Below are 20,551 nucleotides of genomic sequence, written 5' to 3'. Positions count from 1 at the left end.
CTTTGATAAAGTTCAATCTATTTTTTTCTTTTGTTGCTTATGTTTTTGGTGTCAAGTTTAAGAAACAGTTGCCCAATACAAGGCAGGATTGCCTAATCCATGAGGACTTACAGTTGTATTTTATTCTACAAATTTTGTGATATCAGATTTTGCCTTTAGGTCTTTGATCCACTTTTTTTCAGGTGATAAATTAATTTTGCTAAATATCCTAAGAAAATCGCCACTATTAGAAAAACATGATTACTATCAATGATAAACATTACCATGAAAAAGACAGTATGGATATGAGAAATCTAATCCTAAAGTATACAGTCTGGATGATGTAATGGTGGAATAAAGAGAATTCCTGCTTACTATTATTTTTCCCTTTCAATTTTGTTGAGATCCTGTGTAAGTTTAAGGTGTACGTACAGCATAATGACTTGACTTGCCTATGTTGTGAAATGATTACCACATTTCAAACAAACGATGAAGTTAACATCCTTTCATCCATTTTGAGTTAACTTTATAAATGATGTGAGGTAAAGGTTCAGCTTCATTTTCCCCGCATATGTATAGCTAGTTGAGGCTTCCTTGTTGGCTCAATGGTAAAGAATCCACCTGCAAGGCACGAGCTGCAGGAGACGCGAATTTGATCCCTGGGTGGGGAAGAGCCCCTGGAGGACAAATGGCAACCTAATTCCAGTGTTCTCACCTGGAGAGTTCCCATGGACAGTGGAGCCTGGTAGGCAACAACAGTCCATAGGGTCACAAAGAATAGGACATGACTTAACACAAACACACACACACACATAGCTAGTTGTTCCAGACCATTTGTTGAAAAGACTAATTTTCCCCCATTGATTGATCTGGGCACACTTGCTGAAAATCAGTTGACTATAAAAGCATGTATTTAGAGATTTTCCTGGTGATCTATTGGTTAAGACTCTGCACTTTCACTGGCAAGGGTGCAGGTTCGATCCCTGGTTGGGGAACTAAGATCCCGCAAGTCGCACAGCATGGCCAAAAAAAAAAAAAAGAGCATGCATTTATTTTTGGGTCTTCAATTTTATTTCATTGATATATGTCTATCCTTGAGCTACACCTAAGAACCTTATGAAGGGCATTCTCAAAGAGCAAGACCTCCAGTTACTAGGAGTGTTTTAATTCCATCATCAAGCTTCTCTTCTGACTGCGTGCACTGGCAGTGGAGTCAGCTTACCCTCTCCTGTGGCTTCTGTTGCTATCAGAGGCTGATGAGCCTCACATTTCTCCGCAGCCCAGGAAGCTGGGATGGGTTCCCCTGACTGAGTTCCAGAAACCTCAAACCTTTGTCCCAACCAACTCTTCCCTTTCGCTTCTGAACTTCTCTTCCTCATTTCGGGGGATGACTCCCACCAGCTTCCAATCCCCAAGGCAAGAACCAATGGGATCATCTTCATTTGCTCCTCCTTTCGCCCCTCCAATCCATCAACAACAATGTATAGTCACTCATCTTCTTCTCAGGTTTGCGTCCCCTTTGCTAGACCTAAAGACAATAAGATCAGGCCCCCAAATCTTGCCTGTGGCTTATTGCACAGCCCCTCATGTGCTCAGATCCACTCCTGGTGAATAGATTGCTCCCCTATCCAACCACCTTCCATGCCCCCTACCGCCTAAGGGATAAACATCCAACTTGGCGGGGGGCACCAAATAGGAGCTAGGCATCTGGAGGCAAATCAGATGGAATCATGGAGGCAGAGGAGCTGGCAGTGAGGGAGGGTGCATACTGTGGATAGCAGAGGATTAAAGATTGAGTTAAAAAATATTGTTTTGAGCATCTATTGGGGCAGACACTGTGTTAAGCCCTTAATGTGCATTATCTCATTTAATCTTTACATAAGGTCACATAGGAATCAGCAGAGCTGGGTCTGAACCCAGACTGGGTGGACTCAGTCCCGAATTGCACTTGACGAGCAGGTGGCTTCTGTGCAGGGTTGTGGGCAGCCAGTCCTGCAACACAGCAGTTGGGGTGAAATACCAGGGAGGAGAGTGATCCTTGCCTGAACAGTCGCTCCTCCTCTTACCCCATGTTTTCTTGTTCTGCTTTTCATTTTGCAGATGAGGAAAATAAGACTCAGAGGTCCCTCAGCCAGCAGAAAGTGGAGCTGGACTGACACAGAACATCCGACCTCAGAGCTTCCTGGGAGGGGACCCAACGTGAGGACGGTAGCCCTGATTGAGGAACAGGGAGGCCCAGCTTCCAGGCTGGTGCACTGATGTATGCATAACCTGGAGGTGATGGGAAAGTGTCACCTCTTCATCTGTTCCCATGCCAGCCCTGTCTACTGCCAGGGCTATTGTGAGGCCCAAGGAGCTAGAGCTGGTCTAGTGCTCCAGGGAGCAGAAACACACTATGCGTGAACACAGGCCGGTGAGCAAACATCAGAGGTCTTTATCGCTGTCCAGTGATGCTGAGGGAAGGGGGCGTTTGGGTGCCTAGAGAAAAGATGAGACCATTAGGGAGCAGGGCAGTCTTGAGGTTAAGGTGAGAAACGACTGTCTTAACAAGTCAGAATCATCCTGTTATGAAATGAGCATCCGTCAGAGGTAGTGAGTTCCCACCCCTGGGGAGAGGCAAGCAGCTGATGGAGAGTGTGCCCTGGGGGAGACAAGACATGAGTCATCTCAGTTCCAAGACCAGTTCATATTGAGATTCTAGCTTTCTGAGAGGCTGTGCTTCTCAACGCAAAAAGAGTTCTAGGGGTAGACCCTGCTACGTTTGAAAGCTTATTGTCAAGGAGTGAGGAAAATGCTATTTTAGGTTTACAAGCAGATTATTTTAACTGAGGAATAGTTGATTTACAATGTTTCAGGTACACAGCAAAGTGATTTATTTATACATACTTCAGTTCAGTTCAGTTCAGTCGCTCAGTCGTGTCTGACTCTTTGCAACCCCATGAATCGCAGCACGCCAGGCCTCCCTGTCCATCACCATCTCCCGGAGTTCACTCAGACGCACGTCCATCGGGTCCGTGATGCCATCCAGCCATCTCATCCTCTGTCGTCCCCTTTTCCTCCTACCCCCAATCCCTCCCAGCATCAGAGTCTTTTCCAATGAGTCAACTCTTCGCATGAGGTGGCCAAAGTACTGGAGTTTCAGCTTCAGCATCATTCCTTCCAAAGAAATCCCAGGGCTGATCTCCTTGCAGTCCAAGGGACTCTCAAGAGTCTTCTCCAACACCACAGTTCAAAAGCATCAATTCTGTGCTCAGCTTTCTTCACAGTCCAACTCTCACATCCATACATGACCACAGGAAAAACATACTTACATGTATATATATTTCAGATTCCTTTACATTAGGAGATATTGAACTTAGTTCCCTGTACAATAGAGAAGGTCCTTGTTGTTTATCTATTTTATAAATAGCAATGTGTGTATGTTAATCCCAGACTCCTAATTTATCTCCCCACTGCCCCTCCCCCCTTTGGTAACCATAAGTTTGTTTTCTGTGTCTGTGAGTTCTTTTCTGTTTTGTAAATAAGTTCACTTGTATCATTTTTTTTAGAGTCCACATGTAAGTGGTATCATGTTTTTCTTTCTCTTAGTTGGATCATCCATAGGTCTATCCATGTTGCTGTAAATGGCATTATTAGATTCTTTTTTACAAGTGAGTAATATTCCATTGTCTATATTAATATTTACCACATTTCTGTATTCACTCCTCTGCTGATGGACATTTAGGTTGCTTCCATATCTTGGCTATTATAAAATAGTGCTGCGATGAGATATATGCCCAGGAGAGGGACTGCAGGATCACATGCTAACTCTAGTTTTAGTTTTTAAGGGAACCTCCATGCTGTTTTCCATAGTGACTGTGCCAATTTATATTCCCACCAACAGCCTAGGAGTGTTCCCTTTTCTCCACACCCTCTCCAGTACTTCTTATTTCTAGACTTTTTGACGATGGCCATTCTGACTGGCAGATCTTTTACTGTTTTTGTTCTTCATTTGGTTTGGGAAAGATCTAAAAGACTGAATTTATCTTTGGCTTAAGGATGGAGCTTTGGTTAAAAAGAGAATCCACTTTAAAATGAGCCTTTGGAAAAGAGGAAGAGAATGGATCAGATTCTGAGGGGCCTTGGGATAAGGCCTACGGGTCTGAGGTGTGCAGTGAGGGATGGAGTCATCTTCCCTCTGCCTGAGACCCACAGGAGGCTTCAGAGCCTGGCCCCTGGGGGTGGGGTGGGAAGTGTGATTGTCTCCAGTCCCACCCAGGGTGGGCAACACACGGCTTGGCAGCAAGCAGAGGACATCTGAGGGACAGGAAGTCAGGAGCCTCCACAGAGGTGGCCAGCAGAATCCACAGGCTTCAGACCCAGGGTTGGTTTGAAAGTGGTCTTTGCTGCAGCATAAGGCCCTCTGGAGAATTATAAAATGGTTTTGTTGAGCATCAGCAGCCCAGTGACTGGTACATCTCTTTCTTCTCCTTGAAAAGAATTTCCATCAAAAGAAATACACTCATGACAGGCATGTTTGTTGTTCCTTGGAATCTCAGAGCAACTTCTACTGATTTCAGAGGTATCTGAAACTTTCCCATGAATTGACCACCTGGGGCAGGTGATTAGCACTGAGTAGGGTGAGGAGGAGGCTAGGACAGCCCTGTTTGGTTCCCATTCCAGGATGAGGAGGATGAAAACAAGGCCCCTAAGTGGTCTGAGGAGATTTGGGACTAGAGCAAAGTCAAGTTCATTGTAGCCCCTTCACTCCCTGTGCAGCAAGGGGCTCTGAGCAGGACAGGTAGGGCCGGAGAACCACCCAGAGCCCACATTACAGGGTCCATGAACTTAACAGCAGGTTGTCCTCATTCTCAGAGCCCAGCAGCATGGATCTCAGCACCTGGTAGAGCATTGGAGGGGCTAGCTAAGGGTTGTATAATGATACATGAATTCCTTGCACAGCTAGGGCACCTTCACAGAGCATCTGGTAAAATAAAAAGCAAGGGAGGTCATACCCACTTCCCACTCCCTCCCAGTAGCTCTTGATCTGCCCCGTCAGCCACCTCCCAGCCTTCTCTTTCCTGGACAGAGGACCTCAGTGGAGCTTCCTGGGAACCAGGCATCCCTGGTTGCTCTTGGGGAAGGCAGCAGGCCCAGCCTTTGGGTTGCGTGGGATGAACCCTCCCCATAAACCCTACCACGGTTCCTGGGAGCTCCCCCTAGACTTCCTGAGGGCTGGAGTGCAGGCACCCACTACTCTCAGGGGTGGGGCACCAGGAACCTCATGTACGAACTCCAGAGAGCCTTCACTGAGGGAACAGGAGTCTTTGACCTCTGACTTCTGGGCAGTAAGTTTGAGGTCACAAGAGCCAAGGCAGGCATTGTCCCGGCCAGAGTCCTGCACCCTCGGTTCCCTCCACCCCGTGGCCAGGAGCACGTCCTCAAAGTCTAGCCATGTTGTCCACCTGGGGTTGTTATCGTTTCACACTGTGATGGTTCTCTGCTCCTGGCCGCTGAAGAAGACCTTCAGATGGGCATCCGTGCCACTGAACCAGTCTCCCTGCAGGCCTGTCGTCAGGAAGTTCATGACCTCCAACCAGTCCAGCCCCTCTGCTGGGGACAGCAGTCCTGGTTGGTGGCCACCAAGCCATGGCACACACACTGGCAGAGGTCACTGAGGTTCTTCCACTGTCCCTCCAGGAGCCAGAAAAAACTTTGTGTAAGAGGCACTGGGTATGGATGAGCTCATAGCTTTGATTTTGTTTAATGTTTCCCTCTGACTATAAAAGCAATACTTACTCATGTTAAAAGTTTAGAAAGCATAGAAAAATTATTCAAACCACCATAGTAAATGCTCTCTCAGCAGAATTCTCCATCTTTATCTCCAACCACATCACTGACTCCCCTCTTAGTAAGCTAGCAGTGCAGGGTCAATCCTATCCCAGGAAGGCTCCTTTGAAACCTCCCAAGTGGTCTCTGCTCATCCCCCTCTCTGTCTCTATGCTTCTCGTTGCAGACGGAACATGGCTCTACTCCTTCCTTCCCAGCGTTACATTCTCCTTGCCCGTTCCCCCGCCCAGCAGGCCTCACCTCTGCAAGAAGCGGCACTCCACCAAGTGTGTGCAGACGCTGTACTGGTCCTGGAACATCAGACAAACCCCGGGTCACTTTCTTGGGAGAGTGGGAGAGCTGGTTTTGGCCCTGGCCAGGTAATGCTGGGAGCTGGAGCCCTAGGTGGACCAGTGGGTGAGGGCCTAACACAGGCGTTGCAGGGTAGCCTGCTGCAGGACATCAGACCAGAGGGTGCAAGTGTCACTGGGCCACAAGAAGTGCTACATGTCCTCCAGGAAGGAGCCCAAGTGTCAGAGGCTGGTCACATCCATGTGCTCCCCCACCAGCCACAAGCTGGGCCCAAGGGTCACAGCGGGAGGTGGGTGCCTGAAAGAGCTGTGGAGTCAGGGGCACTGGCTCACGGGGAGCTGAGCCCGAGAAGGAAATATAAAAGCAGGTCTCTGCACCTTCTCACCTCCCTCCCTCCTCAGCCTCTCCACGCAGCACTGACTCAGTCACACCTGCCCTCTTTCTAGCACCTCCACCTCCAGCACGGGTAGGTCTCCTTGGCAACAGCAGAGCAGAGTGTCAGGTGTGAAGCAGGAGCTGAGAGTGGCTCTGCTGAGTGTTCTCAGGGGCCCTCTGGAAGGAAATAGGCCCCATTCTGAAGCCAGTGAGTCTTGGTCACTGTTGCTGAACTGAACTTGAGTCTGCTCGTCCGACAAGCAGTGAAGCCAGTCAGCTGACATTAGGTTGCGGTGAAGGAAAATACAGCCTGAGTTGCAGGGTGCCAAGCAAGGAGAAGGGGCAGCTCACGCACAAAACAGCCAAACTGCCTGATGGCTTTCAGGCCAGGGTTTCCACAGGCACACTAGGGGTGAGGGTCGCGGGGTATGTTGATCAGCTCATGGACGTTCTTCTGATTGATTGGTGGAGAGCTGACATGGTGTTGTTTCGGGAATCTCAATCAATTTTCTAGTTCCAACCAGTCTTGGGTCTGCGTTCTGACTGTCATCGTGAAGTTAACTTCCTCTGCCTGGCAAGAGGGTGGGGGTGAGTCTTAGGTTCTGCAAAATAACTCAAGGATGTGTGTTAGGATGATATCTATAGCCCTTTAGGAGGAACGAAGTGTCCTTGACTTTGTTTTATGGCTAAGCTATTATTATCTTGCTTTGTTTGACTGCTTTCCTTTGTGCGCCTCTAATTATTAACTCATTACATTTGTTCTCTGGAACTTGGGGAATGCCTTTCTATAAGCAAGATGCAGGGGACAGGGGAGGTTTGTCCTGGGAAGGCACCACTGGTCTTGCTCAATTTCATGACCAACCATCCCAGTTTGCCCAATAGGGTCTTTGATTCTGTGTCTGGGAAAGTCCTGGGCAAACCAGGAGGAGTTGCTTACCCTTGTCACCCACTGAGCCAACTCTTGATCTGTGAGAAATAGGGCAAAGGCCCTCTAGACCCACGTGGCTCTGGCCCCACTGTGGTCACTACATCTTTGAGACCTTGGTGGCTGTGCTGAATGGGTTCCAGTTCTGGCTCTGTGACTGTGGGCCAGAGCCTCTGTGATTTGCCCAGCAAATCACACTGGATCATTGTGGATGTGGAAGGACCTCGTGGGGACCTCTGATGAGTGGCTGCTGGCATTCTGGTTATCTTCACCCCTGTTCTCATTTCAGTGGGGAGAGCTTAGAAAACTCAGCCCAGCCTGCAGTCACCATGTCCGTACCCTGCTGCAGCTCTGTTCACTTGCTCTGCTTCCAGGCCTTTCTTATGGAAGCACGTTTGTGGGCCATTTAATCATTGCCTCTCTCACCTTTACAGCTTAGTACAATTTAAAGGGGCTTTCACATCCATGCTCAATTTTTTTGGTAATTTCTCAATTTTTCATTTATAGAGAACAGACTATACCAAAGCCCCCAGACCCACATATCTGAGTATTTTGTCATCCTCATTTAGAGCAAGAATACTAAATGCAGTCAGAATAACCACAGACATTTATCAAGTCCTTATGATGTGCCAGGCACTCTGCTAAGTACTTTGCGTACAGTGACGGTCCAACAAACCAGCTCTGTGATTTTCCCACTTTACAGATGACAAAGCTGAAACGTGCTACGGTGATTGTTCAGGAAATATCCCCCAAGTCACAGAGCTGGTAAGTGGCAAGCCAGCATTGCTTATTGTCCTTAAGCCCTTCTGGATCCTGCATCTGACAGGGACAAACCAGTAACAGTCCATAGAATGCCCCCTGCCGCAGCATCTACTCCCTGAGTTGGGAGTACCAGGCTGCTGAGGTTGGAGAGAAGATGGACAGAAGGAGGTGGAGGTGGTTGATAAGGTGCCTCCAGTTAGTGCGGGTGCCCTGGGCAGGCTGTGGGGGGAACCCAGGTTGGAGTATTAGACTCATGTTCTCCTGAGGCATGACTTTGGTCAGTTCACCTCCATGTTCTGCCTTCAGTTTCCCACCACAGAAGCTGTTGGCATACTAGTAGTCATCATTTGCAGCACTGTTACTTTGTGACAGCTTAGCATTTCCTGTGGGTTATCGGATTAATCTTTATACGATCCCTCACGAGTAAGTACCTTTTCACTTTTCATTTTACAGATAGGGGAAGGGAGACACTACAGAGGTGAAGTGACCTGTGCTAGGTCACTTGGGTGGTTGGTTAGTGGTGTCCTGGGCTTAAACCTGGGCCTGTTTGATTCCAGAGCCCAAAGCTTTAACCTCTGGGCTAAATGTGTGGAGGCCTCAGGTTCCTCCCAGTTGGATGAGATCTGGGTTCCTTTGGGGCTTTCTCTCTTGCTAGGGTCAGGGAAGTAATGCGAATCAAGCAGGAAAGAAGGCCCAGTGTAGGAGTCCTCTGTTGGCAGTCACATCTAAGTCAGGGGCTGCACTCCAGGGGGAGTTAGCAGCTTGATGTGGTCCAAGAAGTGCCCACTCCGTCCCTAGGCTCCTTCCCTCTCCTAGACTGCAGTCACCTGGCTCTACCACCGGCTGTCACCTGGAGTGTCTTGGATTCTGCTTCCAGATGCTCTCGTCCAAGGCAGAGCTCAGCCGAGGGAAGAAGAGGATGTGGCTCATGGCTTGCCCTTGTACTTATGAGGCAGGTAGGCGCTCTCGCTTAGCTTATAGTCTTATATAGCCCCCACAGTATCTTTAGGGAGATGCCTGTGGGTCTCTGTATGTGTGTGTGTGTGTGTGCAAAGTCACTTCGGTTGTGTCTGACTCTTTGTGATGCTATGGACTGTAGCCCGACAGGCTCCTCTGTCCATGGGATTCTCCAGGCAAGGATACTGGAGTGGGTTCCATGTCCTCTTCCAGGGGATCTTCCTGACTCAGGGATCAAACCCATGTTTCTCAAGTTCCCTGCATTGACAGGTGGATTCTTTACCACTTGCGCCACCTGGGAAGCCCTGAGTATCTGTATGCTACTATCTTTGAGGATTTTTGTATAACAAGGTGAGGATATGATCTCTTCCCAGGGCAGAGGGCAGGTTTGTCCACTGTGCTGCTCTGCCCCCAGAGCAATGATGAGGCAGACTTTTTAGCAGCCCCTTATTGTAAGATTGGAATTTCCTAAACTCAGGGTTCCTCATTTGTGAACAACCCTCTGTGGGCCCAGTGTCCACCTAGGCCTGCCTCCAGCCTGGTGGGGCTTGGGGACGAGGGGACATGAAGCCCATGCTGCTAAGAATGCCATGAGCAACCAGGTTCTTGGTCTTCAATCCAGGAGTTTAGGGGCTTCCCAGGTGGTGCTAGTGGTAAAGAAGCCACCTGCCAATGCAGGAGACATAAGAGATGTGGGTTTGATCCCTTGGTCTGGAAGATCCCCTGGAGGAGGGCGTGGAACCCAGGCCAGTATTCTTGCCTGGAGAATCCATGGACAGAGGAGCCTGGCAGGCTGTGGTCCATGGGGTCACAAAAGAGCTGGACATGACTGAAGTGACTTAGCATGCCAAGAAACTGGGGACTAGCCTCCAAGAAGGGTGACATCTCAGACCCTTCATAGCTCTTCACAGGTTTGGTGATGAGGATGAGTCAAGATGGAGACATGTCTTTCTCAAAGAGGAAACGCTAAGCACCTGATGGAGGCAGAGATGGGGATGTACCCCATGGATGTGGTGGCAGAGGCTCTCCAAATGTTGGCAGCTGGTTGGGGAGTGAAGGTCCTTCACTGTCCTCCCTGTTGATGAGGCCATAGGGCTTGAGGGAGGAGGGAAGCATGCTCTCTGCCTGTCACTTTGGCTGTTGTTCACACTCCTGCAGCCAGGAGGAGACGAGGCCAGAAGTCCCGGAGGCTGGCAGACAGTGCTGGCTGGATCCTATCTGAGCTCAGGCTGCTGCAGCGCTGCTGCAAACCCAGAGTGTGGGATGGACCGCAACTGTGGGCATCTCTTCCGGTGATGGCTCAATCCACCTGCTTCCCGGGCCATTTGCCCTATGACTGCAGTGCACCTTCCAAAAGCCACTCCCTCAGGACAGAGGGAGGGCTCTCCCCTCTGTGAGGCAGTTAGGGTGTGGCTGCCTCCAGAGAGGGCTCATTTCTCAGCTGTTCTCTGGACCATGGGGCTACAAGGATGTGTGGATGTATTCTGACCACTCGGTGGAGGTCAGTCACTTCCGAGTGGGAGAAGCCTCCTCTGGGCCAGCTGGAGCAGACTCAAGGAAGCGCACGGCTCGGGAGCCCGGCTTTTTCAGTTTGGCCTGTACAATCTGGGGTCCACTTTTATCCTATTCTGGATCTGAGTTTTCCCTCCGTACCTCAGTTCTTCCTGTGCTTTGCTCTCTCCACGACCTTGTCTCTGTGTCTCTACCCCTCCGCCCCAGGCACAGCTCCACTGACCCTAAGTAACCATGTAGTGACTGAGTCAGGGGCCCTGGGAGGGATTTCTGACCCGGTTCCCAGCCCTACTAGTCTCCCACTTTCCCAGGCTGACTTGGCTAATTGATCTGGAGGCCTTGCCAAAAAATATATCCTGGAGGCTTGCAGAGTGTAAATGTGCATGGCTGGCTGCGGGGCTCACTGGCCTCAGCTGCTAGGAGTTATAAAAAGAACAGAAGTGCCGGTGGCGTTGGGGTGACTAATGGTGACCACTGGGGCTGTGGCCGTCAGCTGTGAGATGATGTGTATTCCGCCTCACTCAGTTCCCAAGGCCTCAGTGTCCCTGGAGGCTGATAGCCTTTCTCAACTTCTAGATGGGGTTGCTTAAGCCACTGAGAGCTTAATCAACACACAGAACTCAACCAGGCGTAGAACTTCATCAGTGACCTGCAGAGCCACGGCCACTGAGAGCTGGCGTGGGTCCAGCCCTGCCCTAGGCGCCGTAGGAAGGCATGCACGAGGACGAGCCACTGTGACCCTCACGATCTGGCGAGAAATGGTGGGCCTGCAGACCCCCCAGGAGCTTGGAGAGGGTGGACTGTGGCGTCTGAAGAGCTGACTCCAGGTCCCAACACTGTTGCTTACTTCGGCTGGTTATTAACTTCTCTGGACCTCAACTTAAGTCTCATCTGGAAGTGGGACAGTCCCTGCCCAACGGGGATTACATGAATCAGGATAGTAAAATAAATTTTAACCTGACATTGGGTCCTATGGGAAGGAGATGGTATCCCTGGCTGGGTCACACTTAGAATATGCAGCCACCACCCAACCCCCAACCACAACGTCCCCCTGCCTGAAGGCCAAGTTGACCTAGCCCTGCCCTTAACAGCAGGCTGTGGTACCCACAGTTTGGGCCACCAATGTATCATTATCATTGTTATTTATTAACAGGAGATAGGAGAGGCTCTCTCACTGGGGACTTTTTACTTAAGCCCAGGTCCATAAACCGTGGTAGTCATGGTCCTTTGGGGCACGCTGTAGAAGCTGGTGTGTTTCCCTCTGCAGTTATCCACTCTGCCAACGGGAGCGTGGCCTGCAGCTGCCCACACTGGTGCCAGTGTGGATCTTTTCTATCCTAGTCTAATACGAATCCACATGCCCTTCATGGCAATGAGTTCATACGCTTAGAGAAATCACTGAGCCCCGTGGAGAGGGGAGCTCACCCAGTGTGTAGGGCTGAGGGGAGGGGTCCTTGATGCTGGTCCATGAAACACACGTCCATTGAGCATCTACTGGGTGCCAAGCCCCCTGCTGAGACAACACCTGAGCCAAGAATGGCTCCATCCTTAAGAACTAGATAAGAAATGATTCAATAAGAAATATGCATCTTTTTCCAGACCACGACAGGAATCTCCTAACACCACACCAGACTTCAGAAAGCACTAATGACTAATTGATGCATTCATTCATTGATTCGTCAGACATTTACAAAGTATTTAGCATGTTTCAGACTATGTGCTAGGTAGTAAGTAAAGGTGGGATGAGACCTTTAGTTCATAGTTATTAAACTGATAAGTGCTTTCAGCATAGGGACTTTCCAAGATAAAGATGTGGAGCAGAAGAGGGAGTGATTGGATGTTTTGCTAGCTGGGAGAGTGGGAGTAGTTTTGTCTCTGGGAGCATTTCATGGAGGAGGTAACTGCTGATACAGGATTTGAAGGAAGAGTCTTGGCCTGCGGGATGGAAGCATGGGCCAGAAGTCCCGCCCCCGGCTGAGGAAATGGCCCATGCAAAGGCCTAGGGGCTGAATCATGGACAGTTGGGGCTCAGAGGCACCACAAAGGCGACCTCATCCCCCCACTCCTGGTGCAGAAGCTTCACGGACTGCTCAGAGCCACCCAGCCAATCAGCAGCTGTGTTCTGAATCTGGGCTCCTAACTTTCTTGCCAAGTATTTCCTCTTGCTGAGCAAACACTAGGCTTTGTACAAAACATCGTCTTCCTGACTTGAATCATGAGCAGGTGTACGCTCAGTTCATCTGAATTTAGTTCAAAGTTTGTAGAGCAGAACTAGAGGGGCTGACGTTTACCAGGGTCTGGGCAGTGCTTTCCACGGTACCTTGTACAGAGGTGTTGTTCAGTCACTCAGTCACGTCTGACTTTTTATGACCCCAGAAACTGCAGCACACCAGGCTTCCCTGTCCACCATCTCCTGGAGTTTGTTCAAACTCTCGTTCATTGAGTCGATGATGCTATCCAACCTTCTCATCCTCTGTTGCCCCCTTCTCCTCTTGCCCTCAATTTTTTGGTTCAGAGTTGGTGCTCAGTAAATGTCTGCAGGCTTCTCCATGGCTAGATGGTGGGTGACAGCCTCTCCCTCTTTTGGAGGGCACACGATACCAGTTTTCAACTCATGATGGCTTGAAGCTAGGGCTTGGGAAAGCTCTGTGCGCTCGAAGGCAAGAATTTCACAGGCTAAGCATGAGCACCTGAGCTGCTCTCAGTTTGAAAGGGGGCAGGTCATCCTGGAAATGAAAGAACATAGATGCACCTCCAGCTGCTCTGCCCTTTGAGTGGTGCAGGGAGTGAGGCCTTCTCAGTCACTCAGGGCTTTCAGTTTTAGGGCCTAAGAAGGAAGCAGAAGTGCCAATAATATTATGCTTTCGCTGTCCTTGTTCTTAAAGAGCTTTCAGACATGACTGGTGTGGTGTGTGTCCATTCTTATGGGAGATAGACATTTGTAGTCTCATTGTCCAGGTTTAGAAAACTGAAACTCAGAAGCGCTACAACCCAGGGTAAGCTATTGAAGCAAAGTTGGCCTTGGGTAAAGAGAGCGAAATCACCATTGCCTAAATTGTGTTTCAGACAATTTTACCATCAGACTGCTATTCCACTGTTTTAAAGTGAAAGTGAAGTCGCTCAATTGTGTCTGACTCTTTGCGACCCCATAGACTGTAGCCTACCAGGCTCCTCTGTCCATGGGATTTTCCAGGCAAGAGTACTGGAGTGGGTTGCCACTTCCTTCTCCAGGGGATCTTCCCAACTCAGGGCTCGAACCCGGGTCTCCCACATTGCAGACAGATGCTTTACCGTCTGAGCCACCAGGGAAGTCCTATTCCACTGTTTTGATAACATATAAAAACTGACTCATATTCTCTTTCTGAAATGTATCAAATATACGAACCAAAGTGTATATCTTTATGTTATAGTTTATATTGATATATAATTATACAACACATAGTTATTAAATTATACATTAAATATAAGCTATGCATTTAATATCATAGCTTATGATATAATAATATAAATTTATATTTATATAAGGTGAAGGTGAAGGTGAAGTCGCTCAGTCTTGTCCGACTCTTTGTGACCCCATGGACTGTAGCCTACCAGGCTTCTCCATCCATGGGATTCTCCAGCCAAGAATACTGGAGTGGGTTACCATTTCCTTCTCCAGGGGATCTTCCCAACCCAGGGATTGAACCCGGGTCTACTCGCATTGGAGGCAGACACTTTAACCTCTGAGCCACCAGGGAAGTGCCATATTTATATAAGATATATAATATTTATTGTTGTTGTTCAGTCACTCAGTTGTGTCCAGTTCTTTGCGATCCCATGGACTGCAGCACACTAGGCTTCCCAGTCCTTCACCATCTCCCATTTTATAGTATATATTATATAAACTATATATTAAAATATAAACTATAACATAAAGATCTATACCTTAATATATATATACATATCTGCTATATTTCAGAAAGAGATAAGCACCCCCTTCCACTGTATCTTAACGTTTTCATCCCTTTGGGCTCTAAACCCTCAAGTACTCAGTGCCACCGTGTGAATGAGGAATTTGAGAGCAGTTTTTAAGTCTCACTAGCTTTCTAAATCCTAACACTGCCCCCTGTCCACTCATAAAAGCTTTCTAGTGGCTACTGAGAGCCCTCCGGATGGGCCAGATCCCTGAGCACGACCTTTCAGGCCCCTCGAGGTCAGATCCACTCACCTCTCTCCACCAGCCACAGGCACTTCCTCCTGGAAGCGTCTTCTAAAGGCTCACCTGTAGGTTTGGAGTCCCTGCTGTGTGCCCTCAAGCATTCGTGTCCACGCCCCTCTAAGTAGGTCATACCCCGCCCCCCCCCCCCCCCGACCCCCGACCTGGACTGCCCAGGTCACCCTGGGGTCACCCCTCGTCTGTCTGACCCTCACTCAACGGTGAGCACAAAACACCCAGACTGGTTTGCCATGGTCACTTCTGGACCCCCGGTGCCCAGCACAGAGCTGGGATGTGGGCATGCCAGGGGGAGGTTAGATGTTGGCCACGAGTTGGAAGCTGCAGCAGCGAGAATCCATGTCCTGGGAGTGAGGGAGGTTGCCCTGAGCCACAGAGGGAGATGGGACCAGCTGTGGTACTTTGCTCAGCTGGCCCATTTTGGAAGGTTGGAATCATCCTGAGTTCCCCCCTTAGTAACCATTCACTCCCCTCCCTCCTTCTCATAGAAACCTGATTTGTCCATCTTCGTCAGAGCAGCTGTGTCTTCCAAGGAGGGCCTTGGCCCTTGTTGGGGACTGGCTGAAGAACAGGCTTAGGGAAATTCTGGACCCTGAGGGCCAAGGGGGCCTCTGGAAGCCATTACCTTGTTCTTCAAAAGGGACACAAGAAAATGCAGAATTCTGCAGGACAAATGTGCTGGTTTCTTCAATTAAAAAAATGGAGAGGAAAAAAGGAGAAGGAAATTGTTTAGATAAGGGATATGCAAAACTTCTCTGGAAAGTCCAAGTAATAAATATTTTAGTCTTTGTGGGTCATGCCAGCTCTGGAGAAACCAGTCCCCTCCACTTTTGTAGCTTGAAATGATCCCAAGAACATGTAAACAAGGGGAGGTGGCTGGGAGTGTTTACAAAACAGGCGGTGGTGGGGATTTGGCCAGGTGTAGTTTGCCTGCCCCTGGTTGAGATGAAAAGACTCTTCTGTGATTCATCAGCCAAATGCCTTGTGTGGACTTTGTCTGGACCCTGATTTGAACAAACCAAGTCTTAAAAGTAAAACTAAACAAAACAAGAATTCTGTGACAGTTGGGGAAATTTGCACAATGATTGGATATAGGATGATTTTAAGGAATTGTGGTTGATTTTGTTAGGTGTGACAGAGACATGGTTTTTGTTGTTGACGTTGTTTTGTTTTTGTTTTTAAAAAGAGAGTTGTTCAGTCACTAAGTCGAGTCCAACTCTTTGGGACCCCATGAACTGCAGAAGGCCAGGCTTCCCTGTCCTTTACTGTCTCCTGGGGCTTGCTCAAACTTATGTCCATTGAGTCAGTGATGCCATCCAACCATCTCATCCTCTGTCGCCCCTTTCTCTTCTTGCCCTCAACCTTTCCCAGCACCAGGGTCTTTTCCAACGAGCCGGCGGCTCTTTGTATAAGGTGGCCAAAGAATTGGAGCTTCAGCATCAGTCCTGCCAATGAATATTGAGGACTGATTTCCTTTAGGATTGACTGGTTTGATCTCCTTACTGTCCAAGGGACTCCCAAGAGTCTTCTCCAGAACCACGATTTGAAAGCATCGGTTCTTCGGCACTCAGCCTTCTTTATGGTCCAACTCTCACATCCATACATGACTACTGGGAAGATCATAGCTTTGACTATATGGACCTTTGTTGGCAAAGTGATGTCTCTGCTTTTTAATATGCTGTCTAGGTTTGTCATAGCTTTTCTTCCAAGATGGGGAAAAAGTGGAAACAGTGTCAGACTTTATTTTCTTGGGCTCCAAAATCACTGCAGATGGTGACTGCAGCCATGAAATTAAAAGATGCTTGCTCCTTGGAAGAAAAGAAGAGAGAGTGTTTATCACATTAACTACTGATACTAAATGGGAGATTATGCCTGAGTTCCAACCACCTTCTAGGGTGTGGAAGGGAGGGAGTAAAGAAAACAAGACCATCTATGTGCTGATAATGATTGAAGCTGGGTTATAGGTAATAGGGTGGGGATCTGCACACTATTTTATCTTCTTCGGCCTGTGTTTGAAAATTTGAGTAGTAAAATGTTTTAAAAGTTGGGACAAGAAAGAACTCGCTCTTCCATTGCCTCCGGTGATCATCGCATCTGGTGAGCATATGTTACCAGCGCTAATGCAGCTCTCTTGTGACTAAGAGGGAACAAGCCGGAGGACGAGATTAATGCCAGGCTTGGCAAAGTCAAAAAAGGAAGGAACTGGGTGCTGGCTGGTTCTCTTGGGTTTCCAGATTAACCAGCCCAGAATGTGCCTGCTTCAGTATTCCATATTATGTGGGGTAATACATTAAGCTATATTTAATTTTGTTGTTGTTTTTACATGTAACTCCACTGATCTAGAAATGGGAACAGAATGGAGGCCTGGCTCCTCTCTGCTGCAGGATGCCACCATGGCATCTAAGGGGACACCAGGGTTGTAAGAAAGGTTTGTGAGAAGTGGGTCCTTGCCAAAACTCTGAGTCCTTCTAGCAGATACAAGTGGCTCTAGGAAATGGAAGCAGTCCCTGCTTGTGACCTACCTCTCTTGAACCCCAAAGGGCCAATGTCAGGCTGCACTGGGCTTTGGCTAGAAGGATGGGATGCTAATATTGCAATCATAGACTGCCAGTTTTTGGAGAGGAAATGGCAGAAGCAGAGTTCCCGAAGGACAGCTGGCCTTTCTGGCATCCTTCCCTACAAGGACAGAGTGCTCTTCTCTGTGAACCCTCAACACACAGTAACCACAACCATACAACGTCCACACACAGGGCACAAAAAGCATTGTTTCTAACTGATCTCATGGTTCAGCTGGTCTCAAGGGTATCAGCTGCTCTGTAATGTATGACAAATCACTGTGGTTAACTTAACCCATCCGGGTCTCCTAGATATGGTCATTAGACATTTGCCAAAAAATGTGCAGAGGGAATGCTGGGGGATAAAAGGAGAAGGTGATGTGGGGAAGGGCCACAGGCCATAGTGTCTGGTTCCTCTGGATGCCCCAGAGCTCTGCCCAGGACTCAGAGGTCACATAAACTCAAGCCCAGGCTTTGGAGATGGGATGGGAGGTAAGGGGGGCAGCCTTCTATAAGGAACAGGTCCCAAATCCTCAATGAGTCTGTTTTCAGTCCAAATTTGGCCCTGATTTTCAAGGCTTTGCTTACAACAGTGACTATAGGCTTCCTTGGTAGCTCAGCTGGTAAAGAATCTGCCTGCAATGCAGGAGACACCGGTTTGATCCCTGGGTTAGAAAGATCTCCTGGAGAAGGGATAGGTTACTCACTCCAGTATTCTTGCCTGGAGAATCCCCATGGACAGAGGAACCTGGCGGGCTACAGTCTATGGGGTTGCAAAGAGTCAGACATGACTGAGCGACTAAGCACATACACACACACACACACACACACACACACACACATCTTGTTGTTCACTCAGTTGTGTCCACCTCTTTGTGAGTCCATGGACTGTAGCAACCCTTTGAGATACCATGGACTGCAGCACGCCACGCTTCCCTGTCCCTCACCATCTCCCTAAGTTTGTCTAAGTTCATGTCCATTGAATCAGTGATGCCATCCAACCATCTCATCCTCTGTCTCCCTCTTCTCCTGCCTTCAATCTTTACCATCATCAGGGTCTTTTCCAATGAGATGGCTGTTTGCATCGGGTGGCTAAAGTATTGGAGCTTCAGCTTCAGCATCAGTCCTTCCAGTGAATATTCAGGACGGATTTCCTTTTGGATTGACTGGTTGCATCTCCTTGCTGTCTAGGGGACTCTCAAGAGTCTTCTCGTGTGTGTGTGTGTGTGTGTGTGTGTGTGTGTGTGTGTATAATATTTATATATATGCATGTATTGGGCAGTGCCGAGTCTTGGTTGCAGCACACAAGGTCTTTTAGCTGTAGCATTTGAAGTCTTATTTGTGGCATGTGGGATCTAGTTACCTGACCTGGGGTTGATCCAGGGTTCCCTGCACTGGGAGTGTGGCATCTTAGCTACTGAAGCATCAGGGAATGCCCTCAACAGTGATTCTTAATGAGGATCATCAGAATCCCCTGAAGGACTTGTTAAAACACAGATTATCTGGGCCCACCCACCTTCTGAGCTTCTGATTGAACAGGCCCAGGGCCTGAGAATCTGCATTGATGATGGACTCTGAAGTGATGCCTTTTCTGTTGCTCTGGGGAAGCCTGATTTGAGAACCACTGGCCTAGAACTTCTTGGCAGGACAGTGGATCTCAGGTATCAGGAAGAAGATAGTCAAACTTTTGTTTGTTGTTACTTTGGGCTGAGGTGGGAACCAATGATAAATGGCCAGAGAAGGCTCATCCAGGGTGGGAGGAGCCTAGAGTGGTGATGCTCTAAAATCATCTGACCAGGAACCAGGAATCTTGGGGTGTTATTTTGCTTCTGAGTCATTTCGCTGTGTGACTTGAAAAGATCATGTTTGCTCCCTGGGCCTCAGTTTAGTGCTTTATAAAATGAGAAGATGGCTCTTTTCTGTATGTGTTATAGTTTTCAAGGGGGTTGAGGATTTAGACTCCACGGCAGTTGTGAGAATGGAGGCAAGTATGCAAAGTGCCTGGTCAGTAAGTGGCAGCTGTGATGACTGCTTTGTTATTTTTAATATGTTTTCAAGGCTTGGGGGAGACACAAAGACAACTCTTCTCTCCCATCTCTTCCTGGAGCCTAGTGACGTTCATGTTGATGATAGAATCAGAACTTGTGAGTATATGTCTCAGGTTTCCCCCTGGAATGATTATTCTGGGAAATACTAAACCCTCCAAATTTTCTTTCTTTCTTTTTAAAAACAGCTTTATTGAGATATAATTCACACACCATAAAATTCTTTCTTCCAAAGTGTACAATTCAGTGTTTTTATTATATTCATGGAATTGTGCAACCACCATTTCTATCTGAACTTAGATGGAAGCCCCAAATAGCCATTAGCAGTCACTCCCTATTCTTTTCCTCCTCAACCCCTGGCAGCAGATAACCTACTTAGTATCTCTATACAGATTTATCTGTTCTAGCCAGTTTTTATATGAAGTGAAATGAAGTGAAGTCGCTCAGTCATGCCTGACTCTTTGCGACCCCATGGACAGTAGCCTGCACCAAGCTCCTCTGTCCATAGGATTTTCTAGGCAAGAGTACTGGTGTGGGTTGCCATTTCCTTATATCTCCCCAAATTTTCTATGAACTGTACCTTCTCCAGCTCCCCTTCATTTGATTATTTAATATTTATTGAGGGTCCATTAGGTGCCAAACACAGGACAGACACTGAGGATGCAAGATGGAAAAAAATCCAGGCAAGCTCCCTGCTCCCTGTGAAACTCATGATCTAGGGGGGAAGCAGGTGTTATCTGTGAATCACACCGAATAGGTAAAACTTAACAGTGAGAAGTGCTGTGAAGGTCACATCACAACGGGATGTGACCTAGTTGGGAGGGTAGGACAGGCTTCAGACAGTGACGACAGGGATTGTCTGGGCAGAGGCAGGATAGAGCATCCAGGACAGAGGAGACAGCCTGTGCAAAGGCCCTGAGGCAAGACGAGCATGGTGCCTACCTGGAGCTAGGCTGGAGGGCTGTGAATGAATATGTCTCGAATTTCCCCCTGGAATGATTATTCTGAGAAATACTAAACTCTCCAAATTTTCTTTCTTTTTAAAAACAGATTTATTGAGATATAATCCACATGCCATAAAATTAATTCTCCCAAAGTGTACAGTTCA

The sequence above is a fragment of the Budorcas taxicolor genome, chromosome 5 (assembly GCF_023091745.1).
Source record: "Budorcas taxicolor isolate Tak-1 chromosome 5, Takin1.1, whole genome shotgun sequence".
NCBI lineage: Eukaryota > Metazoa > Chordata > Mammalia > Artiodactyla > Bovidae > Budorcas > Budorcas taxicolor.
This window is presented reverse-complemented; position numbering follows the sequence as displayed.